The sequence below is a fragment of the Schistocerca serialis genome, chromosome 3 (genome assembly GCF_023864345.2).
Source record: "Schistocerca serialis cubense isolate TAMUIC-IGC-003099 chromosome 3, iqSchSeri2.2, whole genome shotgun sequence".
NCBI lineage: Eukaryota > Metazoa > Arthropoda > Insecta > Orthoptera > Acrididae > Schistocerca > Schistocerca serialis.
Genome location: NC_064640.1, coordinates 449,529,861 through 449,536,761, shown reverse-complemented (window position 1 = coordinate 449,536,761; position 6,901 = coordinate 449,529,861). Strand labels below are relative to the sequence as shown.

General features: G+C 43.4%; 1 pseudogene; it reads left to right on the top strand.

Moving 5' to 3' along the window:
* The first annotated feature begins 225 nt into the window (after positions 1-225).
* On the top strand, positions 226-343 carry LOC126471671 (5S ribosomal RNA; annotated as a pseudogene).
* Positions 344-6,901: the final 6,558 nt, after the last annotated feature.

Here is a 6,901-nt window from a genome sequence, read left to right as displayed (position 1 = left end):
CGCCTACGTGTGATGTTGTATTGGGCCACCAACAGCACCTGTGGAGTGTCCTCAGTATCGTTGCAAGCGTCAGTCGTCGTCAGAACAATTGCCTGTGTAGTTGTGAGTGCATTATGTCGGTGCTAAGTGAATTAGAACGTGGGCAAACTGATGGTGCTCCTGTGGTGCGTGTTTCAGTGAGCAAGGTAGTCTTTGGTGTTTCCGAAGGCAACGTATCGAAAATTGGGCAACGGCCTTGCCGCAGTGGATACACCGGTTCCCATGAGATCACCAAAGTTAAGCGCTGTCGGGCGTGGTCGGCACTTGGATGGGTGACCATCCAGGCCGCCATGCTCTGTTGCCATTTTTCGGGGTGCACTCAGCCTCGTGATGCCAATAGAGGAGATACTTAACCGAATAGTAGCGGCTTCGGTCAACGCTCCTCCTATCCGCATCCTCCACCGAGGATGACACGGCGGTCGGATGGTTCCGGCACGCCACTCGTGGCCTGAAGACGGAGTACTTTTTTTTTTTAACCGTATCTAAAATTTATACCGCATAACGGGAAAGTGAAAAACATCATCCGCCAAGGCACACACCGATCGAAAGTGTGTTTTGAGTGATTGTGACAGACGGTCATTGAAAATGATTCTGACGAAAAGTAAGAGGACGGCAGCTGCAAAAGTCACTGTAGAACTGAATGTCGCACTCGCGAACACTGTCAGAACTGCAACACAAAGGGAGTTCCAGAAGTAGGGAATTGTAGGGCGAGCTAGAATTTCAAAACCGTTATCAGTGATGCGAATGCCCGTAACAGGGAAACGTGGTGCCGAAACCATGAAACATGAACTGTTGTACAATGGAAGAAAGTCATTAGGTCGGGTAGCTGGCCGCTGTCGCCGAGCGGTTCTAGATGCTTCAATCCGGAACCACGCTGCTGCTAGGGTCGCAGGTTCGAATCCTGCCTCGGGCATGGATGTGTGTGATGTCCTTAGGTTAGTTAGGTTTATGTGGTTCTAAGTCTAGGGGACTGATGACCTCAGATGTTAAGTCCCATAGTGCTTGGAGCCATTTGAATTTTCTTCATGAGGTCGGATAAGTCTTGTTTACTCGGTTTCCTGCTTTTAGCCGAGTTCACGTCCCAAATGTAAAACATGGTGGGAGGGTTCGGTGATGATGTGGCAGCCATCTCGTGGTATTCCATGGGCCTAATTGGTGATACTGCAATGTCACATTACTTCCAAGGATTAAGTGACCATTTTGGCTGATCGGGTCCATCCGATTGTCTAATATCTGTACGCAAATCATAATGCTGCGCCTAAACAACACGGCTTCTGTTCGCAGATAGCGTTGTCCAGGTCGGATTTTCTGAGCACGAAGATGAAATGTCGCATTTCACCTGGCCCCCGTAATCAACCTATCTCAATATTATTGAGCCTTTGTGGTCTATTTTGGAGAGAATGATGCGTGATCGCTATCCACCTCCTTCATTGTTACGTGAAATTACCAGTATTTTGCAGGACGAATGGTATACGATTCACTAAAAAAACCATACATGATTTGCATTTGTCCATTCCGAGACGACTGGAAGCTGTTTTGAATGCCATAGGTTTTACTACACTATATTATTGTGCTTGTGGTGCCTCCATGTTTTTGTCCACCTCCTGTACATCTATGTGCATTGCAATTTCTCCTTATAGCAAATCTATGTCTCTCATTGGCCTTCTCGAACAATTATTTCACGTGATCGTCCCACATCATATCACTTCTTAATGTTATCCCTCAGCAGTATGTTTCGTGTTTAAGATGTTCACTACCAATCTCGTAATCAGATCTACGACGCTTGCTTGTACTACGTTTGCTTGAAATAGTTTAACAGCTTATTAGCTTCATAACTTTTTTTAAGATTTAAGGGGTAATTTTTGAACGCCTTACGTCTCCTCAATTCTGCATATTAACTATTATTTACTATGACGGAACAGAAAACTTCTAACATGTAAGAGAAGCTTTCTAAATATCGGCCTGCGAGAAAAGTCATTATACTGAAGCCCAGATAAGTTGCTTTCAAGGGATTGAAATGTAGTTCGCAGTTATCGGTTGAGCTCCCGTTTCCTCAGTTACCACCACTGATATATGAACATTTGACAGTTTCTTTACAACCATTCCATTTTTGTCATGTTAACAGAGTGAGTCGAAAGAAGCGTCGTTTACCTGGGAGCCTATTGCGCCCGTTCTTTTTGTTCGTGGAGAAGGAATATTAGTTCAGATTCTAATGTTCGCAATAGAGACTCGTTTTCTGAGGACGTTTACCCATTGAAGGGGCGTCACTTTGGAATACGTCAGACTTAATTTATAGTACCCAGAATTTTTTAGGTTATTTCTACAGCGTTGCAGTAGTACTTTCAAAGATGAGCAAAGTTAAAAAGTAGAAAAACGTTAGGTTTATGAATTCGATAACTAAACTGAGTCTACGTTGGGTTGATTACTACAGTTTCTCCCGTGTTCGATTCCCGGCAGGGTCAGGGATTTTCTCTGCCTCGTGATGACTGGGTGTTGTGTGATGTCCTTAGGTTAGTTAGGTTTAAGTAGTTCTAAGTTCTGGGGGACTGATGACCATAGATGTTAAGTCCCATAGTGCTCAGAGCCATTTGAACCATTTGAACTACAGTTTCTACAGGGGATAAGGCGGCAAGAATATTTTAAACGGAGGCGTGTTTTTGTCTCAAAAGAAGAAATTAACGTAAATCGTTCACAATGTTAACACATGGAAGAGCAATATATTTAATGTTATCCTTTATTAATTAATATATTTCCGAGTTTGTTCATGAGCATTCCGGGTTCATAATGTTTATACGGACAACAATGATTGTGTGTAGTGCTTATTACTTTTAGAAATAAGGTTTAGTGAAAAATTATCATTAATAATAATATTAAAAACCTTTTAAGGAGAACAAAGAGTTTTAAGCTTCAACGCCGGACGCGGTGGTCTAGCGGTTCTAGGCGCTCAGTCCGAAGCCGCGCGACTGCTACGGTCGCAGGTTCGAATCCTGCCTCGGGCATGAATGTGTGTGATGTCCTTAGGTTAGTTAGGTTTAAGTAGTTCTAAGTTCTAGGGGACAGATGACCATAGATGTTAAGTCCCATAGTGCTGAGAGCCATTTGAACCATTTTTTTAAGCTTCAACGTTTAACGTTATTAAAGACGGATCTTATGCAGACAAAACTGAATTTATATTTAACTATGACAAACATCAATATGAAAAAGGTGAATCAACTAAGGGTTGTTAATTCACATCGTTGTTTCAGTACTTGTTATTGGACATGAAGGCTCGAAATTAAGTGTTTTAGTTGCATAAAATATTTATGGCTGAAGACATGGTTTTTTTGCCTGGTAATTTATTTAAACCATTGACAGTCTGCAAAAAGCAAACAGTGATGTCAGTTAAATGAACTGCTCTCAAACTGTATGGAAGAAAGAAATGGCAAGAGGCAAGATATCGCAGTTGTTAAAAAACTGGATTGATATTCCGTCCATTGATAGTGGTTTCAGTTTTCCGGTATTTCTCTAAGCGGCTTCAGGTTATAGTTCCTTAGAACGGCCAAGGCCCTCTGCGTCCACCAACCTTCCCCACCTGTGCCAGTTCTCCGTCTCAAATGACTTCGAGGTCGACGGGTGCTAACATAGGCTCATTTGGAGTGAAAGCGACTGGCAGAGTTCCATATATTGATAGGACGTAGAGAAATTGCTGTTTGTATACGAAATAGCTTGCTTGAAAAACATTTATACGGGAGAAACACGTGCTTATTTGACTCGCACGAAAGTGCAACATAAATATTTTAAAATCTCACCCGGCATATATTGTAAGAAAAACATCTAATAATCTCTCAAAAGAACCAGTTTTTACGGCCGAAACTTTGGATGTTTGTGAAGCCCCTCCCCCCCCCCCCCCCCTATCCACCCGCCGATGTGGAGATCAAATTAAATTCGCGGAGGACCACCAAGTCATCATCTCTCACAGAAGCAAAAGTTTTGGGAAGAAGTAAATTAGAACGGTCTTTGAAAGACGTCGGTTTAAAAGTTACATTCGGCTGGAAAGTACGCTTTCTCACTGTAAATCACAATTTTTTTCCTGATTTGCTTAACAGAATGCAGATACTAAAAAAAAAATCGTAAGTATTTCCATATTACAGGCCTTACTTGTCACTAATAGGTCACAGAAAAGCAGCTACGCCGACCGGAGTGGCCGTGAGGTTCTGCCGCTACGGTCGCAGGCGCGAATCCTGCCTCGGGCATGGATGTGTGTGATGTCCTTATGTTAGTTAGGTTTAATTAGTTCAAGTTCGAGGCGACTGATGACCTCAAAAGTTAAGTCGCATAGTGCTCAGAGCCATTTGAGCCACTTGAAAAGCAGCTACATGCACGTTGTTGTGTGAGGCCCCCGTAGCATCGCGTGACAACTGATCTACCTGTGACATGTACTATGCCTACTGGTTACACACTTTGGAGCATTGAGCAAATTGTCCAGGAATATTCTTGTAGCTCTCGTACCTTTAACGCTTGTCGCTCACGTTAATTCCACCTGTGATTTGATGCTCAGTGTTTTTATTTGCAGCACTCATATTCAAAAGTAGAATTGCTTATTGCTTCTCGTAAAATGTAGGATAGACGTTTCGCTGTAGTGCGCCACAGTACGAGCTGCTTCCTTGTTCATTTGAGGATATTACCTGTGCGTAGTTTCGAACTGTAATGAAGTAGTTAATGCTAAAGTTTCGAATGTTTCTTCAATAACGACTACCGAAAAATTGAGACTCGAAAACAATGCTATGGCGCTTCTTTTCTTCAATCAGAGGCGCTTTGTTGGATCAAGAATTACTCGCAGAATATATTTGACACACATCAGTTTTAAGCTACGCCTGGCTGCAAATTTTGTTTGTTTGCTGAAGGTACAAAAACGTTTCCATGAAGGAAACGCATTATTTGTAGTACCTGAGAAAACACCTCACGATCTCTAAAGTCTTCACGTTTCATATAATGTCTGTCAAATGCACCTCATTACCAACCTAAACTAGCTTAGGCCACTCACTATTTGCAATAACGAAACATAGTTCATACCGAGTACTGATTCCGCGTCTTTCTAAGACTTCATTTCGTTTCATAGAAGAACATTCGCAATCAGGTCACCACACGTCAGTTCTAGCTGTGATCTGTGGGAAACGAGTTGGTTAAGTGGAAAGACGATTTGTACGTGATGAGAGAGATCCACGTATCCGTGTATCACATGTCAGTCTAATGTTCCCAATTTCTCGGCTGTTTCTCCGAAGAAGGTCCCACCGATTCATGTTTTCTCTCTTGCTCCCCCACGTGGAGAAATCTCGCATTACAGCCAGCTGCAACTTGTACATTGTACTACGCACATCACATATCAACCGGCCATTTCATCCATCAACTGTTGCACTATTTCTCTGTAGCATCCAAGAACCAAAGTTTGTTTCTTTGTAGCTATCGAAAACTAAAGAGGACTGTGCTGACAAAACAACTTCCAAAATACATTCGTTTTGGAAATTTATCTTTCATCAACTTAACCAGCTGGAATAGAAGGAATTTACGAGGAGAAAAGGTTTTTTGATAGTATGCCGTATACAAACAAGCTCGCTAGACGGTGTATTAGCCACCTCCTTAAAAGATGGCCCTAGCGCTGCAGGTAGTGTAAACCCCGTACCAGGTGGTCAAGTGACCCTCCACCACTGACATACGGCAGTGAAGTGGTGCGTGTGTGTATGATGTAAGATGGGTGGACTGGAAATATGACAGAATGGCAGAAAGAAGTTATTGTGTTTCGACTTACCTATGGTTGCACCGTGAATTAATTTACCCAATATCAATGGATCTACAAAGACTGGAGCACTACGAATAGCCGTGTAAGACGATGTTAGAACAGTGTTCGGGATAGAATCGTAACCGGCAGGGACCGGAGGCGAGTGTCTCGACTTGACAATGACAATCGGTTTCAAACTCAACATGTACTGCTGCTGCACATCTTAGCCAGTCTCTCAGGGTACAATGAGAAGGGGACTGCATGAAACTTCACAGCAGCACATAAGGCTGCACGTCTTCAATGGACCAAAAAACCGGATGCGTATAAAAATGGAATGATCCGACGGTCCAACGAGGCTTTCATTTTGCCACTTATGCGAAGTGTATTTTAGTTCTGCGATGTTTTGGGGAGGGGGAGCGAGGGAGCACATTTCGTGACTTAGGCCCACTCCTTCATGCTACCGTGGAAATGAACCAGAATATTTACCCGGCTGACCAAAAAAGAGAAGCACACTGAAGACATGGTCAGATGTCAGTATAACTAAATAAACGTACACACCATCGGCGGATATGTACATGATTAGAGTTACAATTCTCTACGACAGGCGGAACGGCCACCTATAGTGAGTCAGTATTATTCGTCTTCAGTGTTGTTACCAGGCCTGATAGGGAATGCAAGGGGAGTGAACAGCATTTGATGTTGAGTGATCAATGTGAAGTACACGGAGATGCTACGTACTCGTGTCACACAACGTTATCAGCATCTAATAGTTTGGAATGGGCCACACTGTGGGTCTTGATTTCGCCAGGTAGTCGAATCGTGCAGTCTCCAGATAAGTAGCGCATTCGGATGTGATAGTGACCTGATGTTGGGCTACATGGGAACGTGATGGCAGGCATACTCGTCGTCAAGGTTCCGCTAGGCCACGTCTGACTGCCATCAGGCAGGATCGCCGAATTGTGCTCCAAGCATATCGTAACCACATCACATCTGTGCCTATCATCCGAGAGCAAGGAATGGCCGCACTGCAACACTCTGTCATCCCGCACTAGCAGCTGTACTAGTTTTGGATAGACCAGCGGTATTACTTGAGGCGTCATATAGTGA